Source organism: Somniosus microcephalus, chromosome 13 (assembly GCF_052327205.1).
Source record: "Somniosus microcephalus isolate GS21.2 chromosome 13, FLI_Smic_1.0, whole genome shotgun sequence".
NCBI classification, from domain to species: domain Eukaryota; kingdom Metazoa; phylum Chordata; class Chondrichthyes; order Squaliformes; family Somniosidae; genus Somniosus; species Somniosus microcephalus.
The window spans coordinates 173,593,816-173,612,657 of record NC_140999.1 but is presented as its reverse complement, the minus strand read 5'-3'; positions in this window follow the sequence as shown (position 1 = coordinate 173,612,657).

Below are 18,842 nucleotides of genomic sequence, written 5' to 3'. Positions count from 1 at the left end.
CAAATGGTCTTGGGTACAGTAAAATGTTATCGTTGTGGAAAGACAACGCACGATCAGAACCAGTGCTGGTTCAAAAATCAGGAATGCAGAAAATGTGGCAGGCTTGGTCACATAGCTAAAGTATGCCAGTCAGGAAAGAAGACCAGCAACAAAAAGTCACCGCAGGAAAAGTACAGAAAGGTACACAAGGTGACAGAGAACAGTTCGAACGAACAGAAGTCAAATTCAGACTCCAGCAGTAATGAACTGGGTAGTCTAAGAGTACACAATGTTGCTAATGAAGCAGACCTCCAAACAATCTGGGTCACACTTCAGATAGCAGGAGTCCAAGTGAAGATGGAATTGGACACTGCATCGGCATTGACGGTCATGAATAAGCAAGATTACAAAAGGTTATTCCCACATATTCCCCTACGGGATACGGAAATTGTATTGAAAACCTACACGGGGCAAAGAGTATACCCCATCGGGAAGATAGAGGTAAAGGTGGTCCACAAGGGCAAAGAAAGCCAAGGAATGGACTTATATGTGCTACCTGAGGGAGGTCCACCACTACTGGGACGGGAGTGGATTAGGAAAATAAATATGGACTGGCATTCCTTAAAAGCACGAACGGTAGATTCTGGTAAAAAAGATGTCAAACCTAAACGATTGTCCAGAATATTGGACGATGCTAAAGAGGTGTTCCAACAGGGACTGGGAACACTGAGAGGAATTATGGCAAACATCAAGGTTGAAGAACATGCAAACCCGAAATATTTCAAAGCCAGACCTTATGCGATACGACCTGTTGTGGAAGCTGAGCTGGAAGGGCTAGAACGTTCAGGAGTACTGTCTAAGGTAGACTGGAGTGAGTGGGCCACACCCATTGTCCCCGTCATGAAGCGTTCATCAAGCAACAAGCCGGGGGAACCGGGGAAGGTTCGCTTCTGTGGAGATTTCAAGATCACTGTTAATCCGGTGCTTCACACGGTGCAGTATCCGCTTCCGCGGATTGAGGATATCTTCGCTTCGTTGTCTGGCGGGAAACACTTCACCAAGATAGACCTGGCGCAGGCGTACTTACAGATGGAAGTTGAGGAAGAGTCACGCCAGTATCTCATGATCAACACGCATAGAAGCTTGTACCGGTATAATAGACTGGTTTTTGGAGTGGCATCGGCTCCAGCAATTTGGCAGAGGGCCATAGAGCAGGTATTACAGGGAATTCCAGGCACACAATGTTACCTGGACGATATTCTGATTACAGGAGATGATGACGAGGAACACCTTGCAAATTTGGAACTGGTGCTCACCAGATTGAAAGAATATGGACTTCGAGTTAATCGCCAGAAATGTGAGTTCTTTCAGAAGCGGATCTCGTACTGTGGTCATGTCATTGACCAGGAGGGGCTTCATAAGTCTCCTGACAAGATCGAAGCTGTTGTGAAGGCTCCCGCTCCGGATAATGTATCCCAGTTGAGGTCGTTCCTAGGGTTGATTAACTATTACCATAAGTTTCTGCCAAATTTATCCATGGTGCTGCACCCGCTGAATGCTCTTTTGCAGAAGGGAGTACCATGGAAGTGGAGCGAGGACTGTAAGAGGGCCTTTCGCAAAAGCAAGGCATTGATCACCTCAGAGGAAGTGTTGGCTCACTTCAACCCAACGCTGCCTATTCGTTTGGCTTGTGATGCTTCTCCATATGGTATTGGGGCAGTACTCTCACACAAGTTGCCAAATGGCCTGGAGAGGCCAGTTGCGTTCGCATCCAGATCATTGACCTCCGCTGAGCGCAACTATGCTCAGATAGATAGGGAGGCTCTCAGCCTTGTGTGGGGAGTAAAGAAGTTTAATCATTACCTGCAGGGCCAAAAGTTTACGCTTCTGATTGACGGCCAAATACAGAGGGAAAAACAAGTCAGCTGGGAAGGCAGAGCAAATATGTGAAGGCAAAAGAGAATATGGCAGGGCTGGAAGGCGTTTATTTTAATGCAAGGAGTCTTGCAAATAAGGTGGATGAACTGAAGTTGTTGTTGAACACATGGGAGTACGATATTGTTGCTATCACGGAGACATGGTTGAGGGAGGGTCAGGACTGGCAGCTCAATATTCCGGGGTATAGAATCTTCAGGCGAGACAGAGGGGGGTGTAAAAGGGGAGGGGGTGTTGCAATATTAATTAAGGAGTCAATTACTGCTGTAAGGAGGGATGATATATTAGCGGGTTCCTCTAATGAGGCCATATGGGTAGAACTTAAAAACAAAAAGGGGGCAAGCACTTTGCTGGGAGTGTACTATAGGCCCCCAAACAGTCAGGGGGAGATAGAGGAACAGATATGTAGGCAAATCTCCGAGAAGTGCGAAAATAATAGGGTAATAATAGTGGGGGATTTCAACTTCCCCAATATAAATTGGGACAGTCAGAGTGTGAAAGGCTTAGAGGGTGCAGAATTCTTAAAGTGCATCCAGGAGAGCTTTTTGAGCCAACATGTAGAAAGTCCTACAAGAGAGGGGGCGGTACTGGACCTAATTCTGGGGAATGTAGCCGGGCAAGTGGTGGAAGTGTCAGTAGGAGAGCATTTTGGCGACAGTGACCATAATTCGGTGAGATTTAAGGTGCTCATGGAAAAAGACAAAGACGGCCCGGAAATAAGGGTTCTAAATTGGGGGAAGGCCGATTTTAATATGATAAGGCAGGATCTGGCCAAAGTGGACTGGGAGCAGCTGCTTATAGGAAAATCCACATCAAAACAGTGGGAGACTTTCAGAAGGGAAATAGAGAGAGTACAACGCCAACATGTTCCTGTAAAGGTCAAGGGTGGGACCAACAAGCAAAGGGAACCTTGGATGACAAGGGATATACAAAAATGCATTAGAAATAAGAGGGGGGCTTTTGGCAGTTACAAAAGACTAAAGACAGAAGAAGCCCTAGAGGAGTATAAAAAGTGCAGGGGCATACTTAAAAAAGAAATTAGGAGGGCGAGGAGGGGCCATGAAATAACACTGGCGAGCAAAATAAAGGAAAATCCTAAGATGTTTTATAAGTATATTAAGGGCAAGAGGATAACCAGGGAAAGGGTAGGGCCCGTTAGGGACCAAAGTGGCAATCTGTGTGTAGAGCCAGAGGATGTAGGCGGGGTTTTAAATGAATTTTTTGCATCTGTGTTCACTATGGAGAAAGACGATGCAGACATAGAAATCGGGCAAGGGGACTGTGACATACTTGAACATATTAGCATCGAGAGGGAGGAGGTGCTAGCGGTTTTAGCGGGCCAAAAAGTGGATAAATCCCCAGGCCCGGACGAGATGTATCCCAGGCTGCTGTGGGAGGCAAGGGAGGAGATTGCAGGGGCTCTGACACTAATTTTCAGAACCTCTCTGGCCACAGGGGATGTACCAGAGGACTGGAGAACAGCTAACGTAGTACCATTATTCAAGAAGGGTAGCAGGGATGAACCAGGGAATTACAGGCCAGTGAGTCTAACATCTGTGGTGGGGAAATTATTGGAAAAAATTCTGAGGGACAAAATTAATCTCCACTTGGAGAGGCAAGGATTAATCGGGCATAGTCAGCATGGCTTTGTCAAGGGTAAATCATGTCTAACAAATCTGATCGAATTTTTTGAGGGGGTGACTAGTGGGGTGGATGAGGGAAATGCTGTGGATGTGGTGTACATGGACTTCAGTAAAGCTTTTGACAAAGTCCCGCATAGGAGACTGGTCAAGAAGGTAAGAGCCCATGGGATCCAGGGTGCCTTGGCGCGTTGGATCCTAAACTGGCTGAGTGGCAGGAGGCAGAGGGTGATGGTCGAAGGTTGCTTTTGTGACTGGAAGCCTGTGTCCAGTGGGGTACCTCAGGGATCGGTGCTGGGTCCCTTATTGTTTGTGATCTACATAAATGATTTGGATGAAAATGTAAAAGGTATGATCAGTAAGTTCGCAGATGACACGAAAATTGGTGGGGTGGTAAATTGCGAGGAGGAAAGCCTCCGGCTACAGGACGATATAAACGGGTTGGTCAGATGGGCGGAAAAGTGGCAAATGGAATTTAACCCTGAAAAGTGCGAGGTGATGCATTTTGGACGGACAAATAAGGCAAGGGAATACACAATGAGTGGTAGGACCCTAGGAAGTACAGAGGGTCAGAGTGACCTTGGTGTACATGTACATAGATCCCTGAAGGCAGCGGAGCAGGTAGATAAGGTGGTTAAAAAGGCATATGGGATACTTGCCTTCATTAGCCGAGGCATAGAATATAAGAGCAGGGAGGTTATGATGGAGCTGTACAAAACGCTGGTGAGGCCACAGCTGGAGTACTGTGTGCAGTTCTGGTCGCCTCACTATAGGAAGGATGTGATTGCTTTGGAGAGGGTGCAGAGAAGATTCACCAGGATGTTACCTGGGATGGAACGCCTCAGCTATGAAGAGAGGCTGGACAGGCTGGAGTTGTTTTCCTTGGAGCAGAGAAGGCTGAGGGGGGACCTGATTGAGGTGTACAAAATAATGAGGGGCATAGATAGGGTAGATAAAGAGGAACTTTTCCCCTTAGTGGGGGGGTCAATAACAAGGGGGCATAGATTCAGGGTAAGGGGCAGGAGATTTAGAGGGGATTTGAGGAGGAACTTTTTCACCCAGAGGGTGGTTGGAATGTGGAACTCAATGCCTGAAAGGGTGGTGGAGGCAGGAACCCTCACAACATTCAAGAAGCATTTGGATGAGCACTTGAAATGCCATTGCATACAAGGCTATGGACCAAATGCTGGAAAATGGGATTAGACTGGACAGGGATGGATGGGCGGCGCAGACACGATGGGCCGAAGGGCCTCTTTCTGTGCTGTAAAACTCTATGACTCTATGACCACCAGCCGTTGGTATCCATTTTTAACCCTAAGAAGGGTGTTTCGGTGATGACAGCACAGAGACTCCAGAGATGGTCCCTTTTCCTAGGGGCACATCAATATCAGATCGAATTCAAAGGTACAAAGAAGCATGGTAATGCTGATGGGCTGTCGCGCCTGCCACTACCTACAGAGGAGGAGGCACCGACGGTTGACCCTGTTGAGTTATTTCACTTGACCATCATCGAATGTTTACCAGTCACCAATGCAAGTATTGAAAGAGAAACCAGGAACGACCCGACACTGTCCCGGGTCTACGAAGTGACAGTGAAGGGATGGCCAGCACATGGTGATCCACTGTTACCGGCATTCTCAGCAAGACGAGAACAGCTGTCCGTCTGTCAAGGAACATTGATGTATGGAACAAGGGTGATTATTCCTCCTAAGTTAAGAGAGAGAGTTCTAAAGGAACTGCATGAAGGTCATCTGGGGGGAGTCAAGATGAAAAGCCTTGCTAGGGCTTATGTGTGGTGGCCGGGTATCGACCAACAGATAGAGGATCTGACGAAAAGCTGCTCAGGGTGCCAAAAAGTGCAAAATGCACCTCCGATTGCACCGCTGCATCCATGGGAATGGCCTTCAACCCCATGGCAATGTGTACATATTGACTTTGCTGGTCCATTCATGGACTCCATGTTTTTAATTGCGGTGGACGCACATTCTAAATGGCCAGAAGTGATTAAGATGACTACCACTACCTCGGAAAAGACGATCGCGGTGCTAAGAACGATATTTGCAAGAAATGGATTGCCAGAACAAATATGTTCAGACAACGGACCGCAGTTCGTGTCAGAAGAATTCCAGAAATTCATGAAGAAGAATGGGGTGAAACATTATACCTCTGCCCCATATCATCCGGCTACAAACGGGTTGGCCGAGAGATTTGTACAAACGTTCAAAAAAGCAATAAAGGCCATGAGCAAAGATCAGATTCCACTACAACACAAGGTGGACAAATTCCTACTGGCATATCGAAATGCCACTCATGCAGTGACAAACCAAAGTCCTGCCATGATGTTCTATAACAGGAGGTTGCGGTCCAGGTTGGACTTGTTAAAACCAAATGTGCGGAGGGAAGTTGAAAACAAACAGTTCCAGCATATAAATAACAAGACCACTCGGAGTTTCGAAATAGGACAACCAGTGTTAGCCCGGGACTATAAAAACGAGAAATGGCAATCTGGAACAATTCGGGCCAGACAAGGACCCCTGATGTACACGGTAGATATTGGTGAAAATGTAATACGGCGTCATGCTGACCAACTGGTAGAATCGAGAACAAGGGTCGAATCCATGGTTACGGCAGAGACAACCGTGGAAGAAGTTAGTGAACCTGAAGCATCTACCTCAGAAGTGAATGTACCTGATGATGATGTCCAATCCATAAGAGACCAACTAGATGAGTCACCCCAGCAACGAGAATCAGAGACCCCTGAAAGGCGTTATCCAACTCGAATCAGGAGGCCTCCTCAGAGACTGAATCTTTGAACTGTTTTGCATGAAGTTGTATATATATATATCTATATGTTATTATGTTATGTTAAATGGGGATATAACTGTTAAGCTAAAAAGGGAGGATTGTGGTGTATGTAACCTGTTCCACCTTAAGAGAACTACCTTAAGAGATGTACTACTTTCTCTTGGCTGCTGTATACTGTAATACCGGTGGTGACCACACCGGTATATAAGTGTTGTGTAGGGATTTGCTGGGCAGTTCAGCCCTGACCTCCGAATAGTAAAGACCTGTTAAAAGTTATTCTTGTGGTCTGTGTCCAGTGATTTATAATAAGCATAACTGGGACACACAGACTTAACAATGACCAAAAGCTTGGTCAAAGAGGTAGGTTTTAAAGGAATGTCTTAAAGGAGAGGTAGAGAGGTGGAGAGGTTTAGGGAGGGAATTCCAAAGCTTAGGGCCTTGGCAACTGAAGGCACGGCCACCAAAGGTTGAACGATTATAATCAGGGATGCTCAAGAGTGCAGAATTAGAGGAGCACAGATATCTTGGGGGGGGGGGTGGGGTTGTGGGGCTGGAGGAGGTTACAGTGATAGGGAGGGGCAGGGCCATGGAGAGATTTGAAAACAAAGATGAGAATTTTGAAATTGAGGCGTTGCTTAACCGGGAGCCAGTGTAGGTCAGTGAGCTCAGGGGTGATGGGTGAATGGAACTTGGTGCGAGTTAGGACACGGGCTGCCGAATTTTGGATGACCTCAAGTTTACGTAGGGTAGAACGTGGGAGGCCAGCCACAACCATATGTAATCTTCAGGTGAGGTTGCGTTAAAGGCCAGAGGGTAAGTGGACTAGGGCATACAGATGTAATTCAATCCCCATTTTAAAGTCATACATTCTGTATTTATTTTTGTATTACCATTATAAATTCCTATTCCTGCCTTTATAAAGGAAACTATCTATGTAAACTTGTCATGTTGTACAGTAATTACACCCACCTGTCAATACTGGGACAGTAAAATTCCCATTAGACAGAGGATAGAATTGAAGTGTGACAAGTTGACATCGACAGTTTTCTTCATAAATGGGGAAAAAGGAATTTATAAGGTAAAACGCTGAAAAGACAGACATAAGATTTTTAGGGGGCAAAATTGGGTCACGCCCCCTTTGGGGCACTACTTTTAGCCTGAAATTTACTGGTAGCACCCCAAGAGGGAGGCGGGGCACTACTGGAAGCAAGAGGGGTGCCCGAGCGCTAGTTGCTTTGTGCCCCATTATCGCCCTCTTAGGGCACTAAACGGGCGGCGCAAATCAACTGAATTTTCCCCCCTTAATATATTACTAGTCAACATGGTATTGCACATGGTAATAAAGAAGTGCAATGGTAACGGCCTAGAAATTGGATCGTGCCCGAATTGTGGTGCGTTCCCGGTGCAGTCCATACTACACGCACATAATGAGACCAGTGGTAAATTGGTCCGCCAGCCTCATTTGTATATTACTGGCAAGCGGCGGGTTCCAATCGTGGCCCCAGAGGCAGCTCTTTGGTTGCGGGGTGGTGTGAGATCAGCATATTGGATCGGGCTCCTCTGTAAGCGTCATGGGTGCTCGCCAGATGCATTAAAAACCCTTATTATAATATTTAAATGAGGGTCCTATGCTTGATGTAAGACCCATTCGTGAAATTAGTCTGCCCCAGTGCCTGACTCGCCATGTGGTAAACTCAGTCAGCAGCCCGAGGCGCTAACAGGCAGAAAGGACCTTTAGCAGCGCTATTTAAAGGGCTCATCCACGCCATACAGATCAGTTGCTCCTTTGTCCTTTTAGGCTGCTCGTTAACTTCTGGGGGGGGGGGTTTGTACCTATTTTCTGCTTTCTACAACTAATTTGTGATTTCTGCTAACAACTTTTGCTGATACCGGACTGCTTTCATTTGTCTTCAAATAAGTTTTATTGCAGACATGGGTGATCTGGTATGTCTGCCTTTTGGGCTGGAGGACTTTGAGGCTGGCTACTTGGTGACAGACCTGGCTCATGACTCCTGTCAGGAACCTGAGCAGAGCTCCAAAGCTGGTCTACAATGAGAGCCGCGCCGCCACCAGAAACATCATTGAGCAGACCATCAGCATGCTCAAGCAGTGCTTCCTGGTTCGTTCAGGAAGTGCTCTGCAGGACAGCCCTGATGTGTTTCCAGATTTGTGGTTGTGTGCTGCATAACTTTACGACAATGAGGGACCAGCCCTTACCACCACCCAGGCAACAAGAAGTGCAGGAGGAGGAGAATGCGCAGGAACATCTGATACCAAAACAGGATGTGCTGTTAAAAGAAAAAAGATTTGAATTTATATAGCGCCTTTCACGACCTCAGGACATCCCAAAGCGCTTTACAGCCAAATGAAGTACTTTTGAAGTGTAGCCACTGTTGTAATTCTTTAGAAGACCAAAGGAAACTGTAAGAGAATATTGATACGATGGGGGAATAGGTTAAAAATGGGCCGATGGAATTCAATGTCAGTAAGTGTGAGGCATTTTGATAAAAGAAATAACAGCAGTAATTACACTTTGAAGGGAAGTAGGCTCGGTGCTGTGGAAGAGCAGAGGGACTTGGGGTTCTAGTTACACAGAACATTAAAGGCAGCACCTCAGGTTGATAAGCTGCACAAAAAAGCTAATAGAATTCTGTGTTTTATCACACAAGGTATAGAATATATGTGAAGGAATAAGCCATATAACCTATTCAGAAAAAGACACCATCTTATGAAATAATTCTGGGCTTATTAAAACATGACAAACTGGGTTTGGAAATTTAGAAACCTAACGATGAAATAGCTGTGAAAGCATTCTGGCTATTGAGATAAGATAGTTGTTGACCCTGAATAAATAAGATTCTCTGTTAAAAAGATCATATGTTTTCTCTTTTTGGAACTGTTAATGTTGCGATTGACTCACCAACTGTAAATTGCATGTTGGTTCTTTAATAAATCTATATTTTTAGAATTGTCTCACATAAGCCTTCTGTATCAAAAACTCACAAACTCAATCTCTGTACACTGGTGAGGAGTTGCAGAATTCTGAGGGAGTTTTCCGGACCCTCATAATATCCGGAACGTTACAGTCTAGCTAAACTTATTAAAAGCGCTATCTGGAGGATGGTAACATTCTCGGGTTGTTCCTTTCCTTTAGGGAGAGATAGTCCGGACCTTTAGACCTAATTAAGCGTCTTTAGGATTCAGCTACCTCAAACTTTAGTTGAAAGTGAACATCTGAGAAATACGCTTGATCCGGGGTAGCCCTAAAAGGGCTAGGACTAGTAATTATCCCTTCATATAAAAGTCAAGAGGTAATGATGAGCCTATATCAAATGTTAATGAGACCTTGGTTACAGGGCTGTGTGCACCATTGGGCTCCACGCTATAGGAAGGATATTGAGGCTTTAGACAGATTCACTAGGATGGTATCTGGTGTGAGGAAATACAAATCTGAAGAAAGATGTAGAAAGCTGTTTTTTTTGTTCTGTTGCAGTAAATTATCTTAAAAGTAGAAATCATTGAATATGCAGCGCAGAAGGAGGCCATTGAACCATAGTGCACACGAGTGTTAGCCCGACATCAGAGCTATCTCTTCGAATTCTATTTCCCTGCTGTTTCTCTTCACGTGGTAAATCCCACTTAAATGTTGTAATCCACTCTTTTCAATAGCCTCTTTTTTTGTATTCCATATTCTAATAATCCTTTTGGGAAAAAAAATCTTCTACCTTCCCCTTTATGCTAGCAGCATTGATTCTAAATTTATGCTCCTTAATATTGAAATGACAGAAAAGACGAGGGTTTCATCAAGCAAATACTATGCAAATAATATTATATAAGTAGATCATCCAACTAAATTGGTACTTGGATTATTCTTAGTTGTAAATATTGCTCATTTATATTGTGTTGTTTGCTAAACAGATATAGATTTTTCTAACAGATGTGGATTTAAAGCAGAACGGTCCCGTGCTTTTTGATAAAGTACCATCTATAACAGCCATGAGAATATTCATGCACATATACTATCAACAATCTGGTTGGCTTGCTGGTGTGAATGAATCGATACTGACAGCATGAAACCTAATTACTAACACACAATATGTATGTATGTTCTTTAATTTTTCATAATGACATTTCAGTTTTGTGTTGTTTGTGTATGAACATTTATATTCCTTTTAACTATCAAACTTCAATTAAGTAACAATCTGCTCGAAAAGAAACAGAACAAGGGTAAAAGGCAAGCAAACACATACACAGGACAACAAATAGAATTACCTGTAAAGGGCTTAAGTAGAGAACAGGAGATGGTTAAATGGCAGAAGTGATATTCGCATGAGACAATAGGAGATAGTATGATGCAAACAGAAGGGATGTACGAGACTCAGAGATGGTGAAATTAGTTTTCAGTGGTAGCGCTAAACCAGGCAGTGGAAAGGGGGCTGTCAATTTGCTATCTGCTACCACCAAAGACCAATTTCACACCCAGGGTGTGCAAATATTTTAAAGGAGTGAGCGATAGACAGGTGGAAAGGAAAACATGAAAACTGGCTTCTCTTCGTGCTTGTGTGTGTTTATCGCTCTCCGTCCCCTTGTTCTGTTCCTTGTTAAATATTGTTCATCGGGGATGGAGCATTGCAGCAATGAAGATCGAAAAGAACGCTGGTGCGATGACACAGCCTTGCTTGACCCCGGTCCGTACGTGAATTGGGTCTGTGGTGGAACTGTTGGTCAGGATCACAGCTTGCATGTTGTCGTGAAGCAGGCGAAGGATGGTGACAAACTTTTGAGCGCAGCCGAATGTGGGGAGGACACTCCATAATCCTTCATGGTTGACAGTGTGGAAGGCCTTTGTGAGGTCAAAGAAGGCCATTTACAGCGGTTGGTGCTGTTTCCGGCATTTCTCTTGTAATTAACGTGTGGTGAAGATGTCTTTTGTGCCCCATAGTGGGCGGAATCCGCATTGCGACTCTGGGAGGAGCTCTTCAGCCACTTCAGGGAGAAGGCGATTGAGGAGGATTCTTGTGATGACTTTCCCTGTGGCAGACAGCAGGGAAACTTCTGTAATTACCACAATTGGACTTATCACCTTTCTTGAAGATGGTCACAATTATGGCATCTCAGAGATCCCCTGGCATACTCTCCTCCTTCCAGATAAGAGAAATGAGTTTATGAATTCGCGCCAGTAGTGCTTCTCCACCATGCTTTAGTGCCTCGACAGGGATTCCATCTGCTCCTGAGGCCTTGTTCTTCAGTTGTCGGATGGCCTTTTAACGTCATGCCGGGCTGGGGTTGTGCTGAGGTGGTGGTGGGTAGCATGCTGTGGGATGGAGTTGAGGACACTCGCATCGAAGACAGAGTCTCGGTTCAGGGGATCTTCGAAGTGCTCCTTCCAGCGGGCACTGACTGCCTCCCTGTCCTTGATGAGTACCTCTCCATTCTTGGCCCGCAGTGGGGTAGGACCTTGGGTGCTTGGGCCGTAGGTGGTCTTGACTGTGCTAAAGAATCCACACACGTCGTGGTTGTCAGCTAGCTGCTGGATCTCCTGCGCTTTCTCCACCCACCATCTGTTCTTTAGGTCGCAAGTTTTTTTGTTAGACCTTGGCCTTCAGGCGTCTGTAGAGCTGCTTTCTTGCTCTCGAGTTGTGTTGCTGTTTCCAGATCAGGAATGCCTTGCGCTTGCAGCTTATTAGCTCCTGGATCTCCTGGTCGTTCTCGTCGAACCAGTCTTGGTGTTTCCTGGTCGAGTGACCGAGCGGCTCTTCACAGGTGCTGATTATGGAGGCCTTGAGTGCAGACCAGGCACTGTGGACACTCTGTGTCTCTACATCACTGGGGGTCGTCAGGTTGCTTGTGAGGCGCAGGCTGAACAGGGCTTCTTAGCAGGGTCTTTGAATGCTCCAGCGTTGATTTTCCTGCGGCATTGTTTCTGTTGCCACTGCTGTTCTGGGGCTACATTGATGGAGATGACAGAACGGATTAGGCGGTGGTCTGTCCAGCAGTCGTCAGCTCCTGTCATGGCACGGGTATTGTGGACATCCTTGTGGTCCCTCGCTCGGACGATGACATAGTCCAGCAGATGCCAGTGCTTGGAGTGAGGATGCTGCCATGAAGCTTCACCCTCAGTAAGCTCCCCACTGGAGTGGAGCTAATTTACAGAACAAACGGGAAACTGTTCAATCTCTATCGCCTCCAGTCCAGATCCAAGGTCGTTCCATCCTCTGTCGTCGAATTACAGTATGCAGATGATGCTTGCGTCTGCGCACACTCGGAAGTCGAACTCCAAACCATCATCAACACCTTCACCGAAGCGTACGAGAGCATGGGCCTTACTCTAAACATCCGTAAGACAAAGGCCCTCTACCAACCTGCCCCCGTCACACAGTACTGCCCCCCGATTATCAAAATTCACGACAAGGCCTTGGACAATGTGGACCACTTTCCATACCTCGGAGCCTACTGTCAACAGGGTCAGATGTCGATGACTAAGCCCAACACCGACTTCAGTGTGCCAGTGCAGCCTTCGGTCGCCTGAGGAAGAGAGTGTTTGAAGACCAGGACCTCAAACCCGGCACTAAGCTCATGGTCTACAGAGCAGTAGTGATACCCGGCCTCCAGTATGCCTCAGAGACATGGACCATGTACAGCAAGCACCTCAAAGCACTGGAGAGGTACCACCAACGCTGCCTCCGCAAGATCCTGCAAATCAATTGGCAGGATAGGCACACCGATGCCAGTGTTCTCGCTCAGGCCAACATCCCCAGCATCGAAGCTTTGACCACGCTCGATCCGCTCCGATGGACGGGTCACATCGTCCGCATGCCTGATATGAGACTCCAAAAACAAACGCTCTACTCGGAGCTCTGACACGGCAAGAGAGCCCCAGGTGGGCAGAGGAAATGCTTCAAGGACACCCTGAAGGCCTCCTTGAAAAAGTGCAACATCCCCACTGACACCTGGGAATCCCTGGCCCAAGATCGCACAAAGTGGAGGAGAAGCATCCGGCAATGCACCGAACGCCTCGAGTCTCTTCGCCGGGAGCAAGCGGAAGCCAAGCGCAGACAGCGCAAGGAGCGCACGTCAACCCAAGCACCCCACCCACCCCTTCAGCCACTGTCTGCCCTGTTAGATCCGTGGTTCAGTGGATAAATAATTACACGGATGCTGTACTTAAACAAACAACAGGTCTTTACTGGAGGAGGGTCATCGCTAGACTGGGGTACAGAGGCATGCGCACAGCTTATATACCGGTGTGGTTACTGCCGGTACTACAGTATACAGGAGCTGTAAAAAGTAGTTCTGACTTAAAGCACATACACTACAATTCCTCCCTTTTTAGATTAATAATACCCCCTTAATATTCAAATAACAATTACATTTTTACATGTACATTCAATAACAAAAGTCCATTTATAGATTCAGTCTTTGGGGCGGCTTCCTGACCGTTTCGGGATAGCGCCTTTCCGGAGGTTCTTGTTCTTGGTGCAGAGGCGATTCTGACCCCTTTTCATCGGGTAGTTCATCGGGTTCCACTGCTACTGGGTCTGAAATAGATGCTACCGGTATGTCGGGTTCATCCCCAGGTACTCGAGACATGGGGTTGACGCCTTCCTGTGACGCTAAGATCTGATCGACGTGGCGTCTCACAATGTTCTCCCCGACATCCACTGTGTACATTAATGGCCCCTGCCTTGTACATATCGTTCCGGGTTGCCACTTCTCTGTTCGACAGTCACGGGCCAAGACTGGTTGCCCTACATTGAAGCTCCTTGTCGGCTTCTCGTTGATGTGCTGGAATTGTTTGTCCGCAACATTTCTTCGCACATTTGGTCTGAGCAAGTCCAGACGAGATCTCAACCTTCGGTTAAAGAACATCATGGCCGGGGTCTGGTTGGTAACTGCATGTGTCGCGTTTCGGTAGGCTAATATGGTCCGTAGGACTGCAATCGTTTTCTCTGTAGTGGTTGAAGACATCTTTATCACCTCAGGCCACTTTGAATGAGCATCCACTGCTATTAAGAACATTGAGTCCATGAATGGACCAGCGAAATCAATGTGCACCCGTTGCCATGGAGAGGAGGGCCACTCCCATGGGTGTAGAGGGGCATGTGGTGGTGCATTTTGGACCTTCTGGCATCCTAAGCAGCTCTTAGTTAGGTCTTCGATTTGTTGATCGATTCCCGGCCACCACACATAAGCCCTAGCAAGGCTTTTCATTTTCACTCCCCCCAGATGACCTTCATGTAGCTCCTTTAGCACTCTCTCCCTTAACTTGGGTGGAATCACCACTCTGGATCCACACATCACTGTCCCCTGGCATACTGACAGCTGTTCTCTTCTGGATGAGAATGCTGGCAACAGTGAGTCGCCATGTGTTGGCCATCCCCTCACCGTCAATTCATATACCCGTGACAGCGTCGGATCATTGCGGGTCTCCTTCTCTATATCCGCGTTTGTTACTGGCAATCGTTCAATTATCGACGAATAAAATATCTCGATAGGGTCCACTGCTGGTGCTTCCTCCACCGTAGGCAGTGGCAGGCGCGATAGCCCATCAGCGTTCCCATGCTGTTTCGTGCCTTTATATTCTATTTCATATTGATTCGCCCCTAGAAACAGGGACCATCTTTGTAACCGCTGTGCAGTCATTACTGGCACGCCCTTCTTAGGATTACAGATGGAGACAAGTGGTTGGTGGTCAGTCAGCAAGGTGAACTTCTGCCCATGCAGATAATGGTTGAATTTTTTTTACTCCCCATACTAGGCTAAGGGCCTCCCTGTCAATCTGGGTGTAGTTGCGCTCGGCTGAGGTTAGTGACCGAGACGCAAAGGCTACTGGCCTCTCCAACCCGTCTGGGAATTTGTGCGACAGCACCGCTCCAATGCCGTAGGGTGATGCATCACATGCCAAACAAATTGGTAGTGCTGGGTTGAAATGGGCCAACACCTCTTTTGATGTGATCAATTCTTTTCACTTCTGGAAAGCTCGTCTATGTTCGTCATCCCACTTCCATGGTACCCCTGTTTGCAGTAGGGTGTTCAGCAGGTGTAATACCGTAGACAAATTTGGTAGAACTTGTGGTAATAGTTTACCAGCCCGAGGAACGACCTCAGTTGTGACACATTTTCCGGTGCTGGAGCCTTGACTACTGCCTCAATCTTGTCAGGGGACTTATGTAACCCCTCTTCATCGATGACGTGGCCGCAATACGAGATCTGTTTCTGGAAAAACTCGCACTTGTGGCGATTAGCTCGTAGCCCATATTCCTTTAATCTGGCGAGCACCTTCTCCAAGTTAGCGAGGTGATCACCGTCATTTTCGCCCGTGACCAAGATGTCGTCCAAATAACACTGGGTCCCTGGAATCCCTTGCAGGACCTGATCCATCGCCCTTTGCCAAATAGCCGGAGCCGAGGCTACTCCAAACACCAGCCGGTTGTATTGATAGAGACCTTTATGGGTGTTGATCGTAAGGTAATGTTTCGAAGCTTCTTCTACCTCCATTTGCAAGTACGCCTGGGCTAGATCAATTTTTGTGAAGCGTTTACCACCAGATAGCGAGGCGAATATATCCTCAATTCGTGGAAGCGGATATTGCACCGTGTGAAGGACTGGGTTCACTGTCACCTTAAAATCCCCACAGATGCGGACCTTCTTTGGTTCCCCAGGCGTATTACTCAACGACCTCTTCATTACAGGAACGATGGGTGTAGCCCACTCGCTCCAGTCCACTTTGGACAGTACTCCTGAACGTTCCAACCCTTCCATTTCTGCTTCAACCGCTGGTCTGATCGCATAAGGCACTGGTCTGGCCTTCAGAAACTTTGGGCTTGCATTATCCTCTATTTTAATTGTTGCTGTTATTCCTTTATTGTTCCTAGTCCCTCCTGGAACACTTCTTTTGCGTCAGTTAGCATTTTTGACAGTCGTCCAGGTGTGACGTCGTCATCCTTTTTGGCCTCCACCTTCAGTGCCTGTATGGAATGCCAATCTAAATGTATCTTCCAGATCCATTCACGTCCTAGCAGTGGTGGTCCTCCATTTGGCAATACATATATATCCATTTTAGGCATTTCCTGACCTTTATATGTCACTTTCACCCTTATTTTTCCTTTGGGGTAGACTTTTTGCCCCGTATACGTCTTCAAGACAATCTCTGTATCTTTCAAGGGTATGTGTGAAAATAGCTGCTTGTAGTCTCTTTGATTTATGACTGTTAGAGCTGACCCTGTGTCCAATTCCATTTCCACTTGGACTCCGTCTATCTTGAGTGTAACCCAGATAGTCTGGTGATCCTCCATTTCAGTTACATTATGTAGTTTCAGACAACCCAGCTCCTTGCTTCCGGAGTCTGTGTCACTTTTCTGTTCGTCTGAACCACTGTCCATCACCTGGTGTACCTTTTTGTACTTCTCCTGTGGAGATTTCTTACTGTTGGTTTTCTTCCCAGACCTGCAGACTCTTGCTATGTGTCCTGCTTTCCCATACTGTCTGCACACTTGGTCCTTGAACCAACAATCTTTCTGGTCATGTGTTGTTCTGCCGCAGCGATAGCACTTCCCTGTTCCATGGGTCATTTCGTTGGTGCCATATTCTTGCGGTCTCCGTTGTATCTCTGCAGCGCCACTTGCAGCTGCTTCGTGTGATACTGCCATATTGAAAGCTTTGTCCAGCGTAAGGTCCTTTTCTGATAGAAGCCGTTTCTGGGTTCCTTCACTTTGTAGCCCACACACAAACTTGTCCCTTAACGTGTCTGCTCGTCCCGCTCCAAACTGGCAGTATTTCGATAGCTTGCGCAATTCCGTTAGGTACTCGGCATTGCTTTCGTCTTTGTGTTGGTTCCTTTTATGGAACTTAAATCGTTCTGCTATCAGCAGCGGTGTGGGGTTTAAGTGGTCCTGTAGGATTTCTACTATGCTTTCAAAATTCTTGTTTACCGGCTTCTCTGGGGTTATTAGATTTCGCAGTAACCCATAAGTTTTTGCACCCACGGAATTTAACAGAACCAGTGCTTTATTAGCATCTGGCACTTCATTCACCCTGCAGTACACCTCAATACGTTCCACATATGTCGCCCAATCTTCAACTTCATTGTCGAACGTAGAGATACTGCCACTCTTCGGCATCCTTGGTTGTGCGTTAACTATCCCCAATGGCACTTCCCGCGCTTCCCCTTCTTCTCCACTGGCACAAAATGGTGTCTCCCGCGCTTTCCTTCCTTCCCGCGCTCGCCCGTCTTCTCCGCTGCGGCTTCGCAAAATGGCGTCTCCCGTGCTCTTCCTTCTTCTTCGCGGCTCAATGGTGCCTCCCGCGCTCTTCCTGCTTCTCCGCGGCTCAATGGCGTCTCCCGCGCTCTCCCTGCTTCTCCGCGGCTCAATAGCGTCTCCCCTTGCTTCGCCCCGCGGACCCTGATCAGCCCGTGATCCCTGGCTGTGCTCTGCGCGTTCTTCTCTTGATATTTGTCGACGCCGCTCAGTTTAGAACCCGGCTGTTTCTTACCCTCTCTCCAGTTTGCAGTATTTTTCCTCGACGCCGCTCGGTGATCAACCCCCGGCTGCGCCCTGCTCTCTTCACCCTCTTTCTTACCCCGTCGACGCTGCCCGGCTCTCTCTCTCTGCCGTCGGTCGGCTCCAGCCGCCGCTGCTCGGGAAGGGTCTGCTTTGGACCTGTCGTCGGTCTCTTACTGTTCGTTGTGGCTGGGGAACCAAGCCCGGCTCTTCACAGCCTCCCCAGCGAAGTTGGATCTCTGCCTGACTGCTGGGCGGTTGCTCACGGTCGACGCCCGTGTCCCTGGACTCGACTACCTTTTTAATTTTTTTATGTTGCAGGTAGATTCGCATCAACACTCGTCGCCACTGTTAGATCCGTGGTTCAGTGGATAAATAATTACACGGATGCTGTACATAAACAAACAGGTCTTTACTGGAGGAGGGTCATCGCTAGACTGGGGTACAAAGGCATGCGCACAGCTTATATACCGGTGTGGTTACTGCCGGTACTACAGTATACAGGAGCTGTAAAAAGTAGTTCTGACTTAAAGCACATACACTACATGCCCCACCTGTGACAGAGACTGTAGGTCCCGCATTGGACTCATCAGTCACCTGAGAACTCATTTTTAACGTGGAAGCAAGTCATCCTCGGTTCCGAGGGATTGCCTAAGATTGTTCATCGATAATATCTTCCAGTCTTCACAAAGGGTCTGCACATTTGACATCTATTGACTTGTTTGTGCTCTCCACAGATGCTGTCTCATCTACTGAGTGTTTCCAGCATTTTCTGTTTTTATTTAAAACCATTGGTGTGATTTATTTAAAATTTGATAGATTATTAGGAACCTAAACAATGATATAACACAAGAACAACACATTAATCTAACTTGACTATTTCTTGAGATAAAAAGTGATAAATAACCATACTAGTATGTAATGGTGAAGTTTATTTAAAAGTGCCTTAGACCATGTCAGATTCTAAACATTTTCTAGTTGA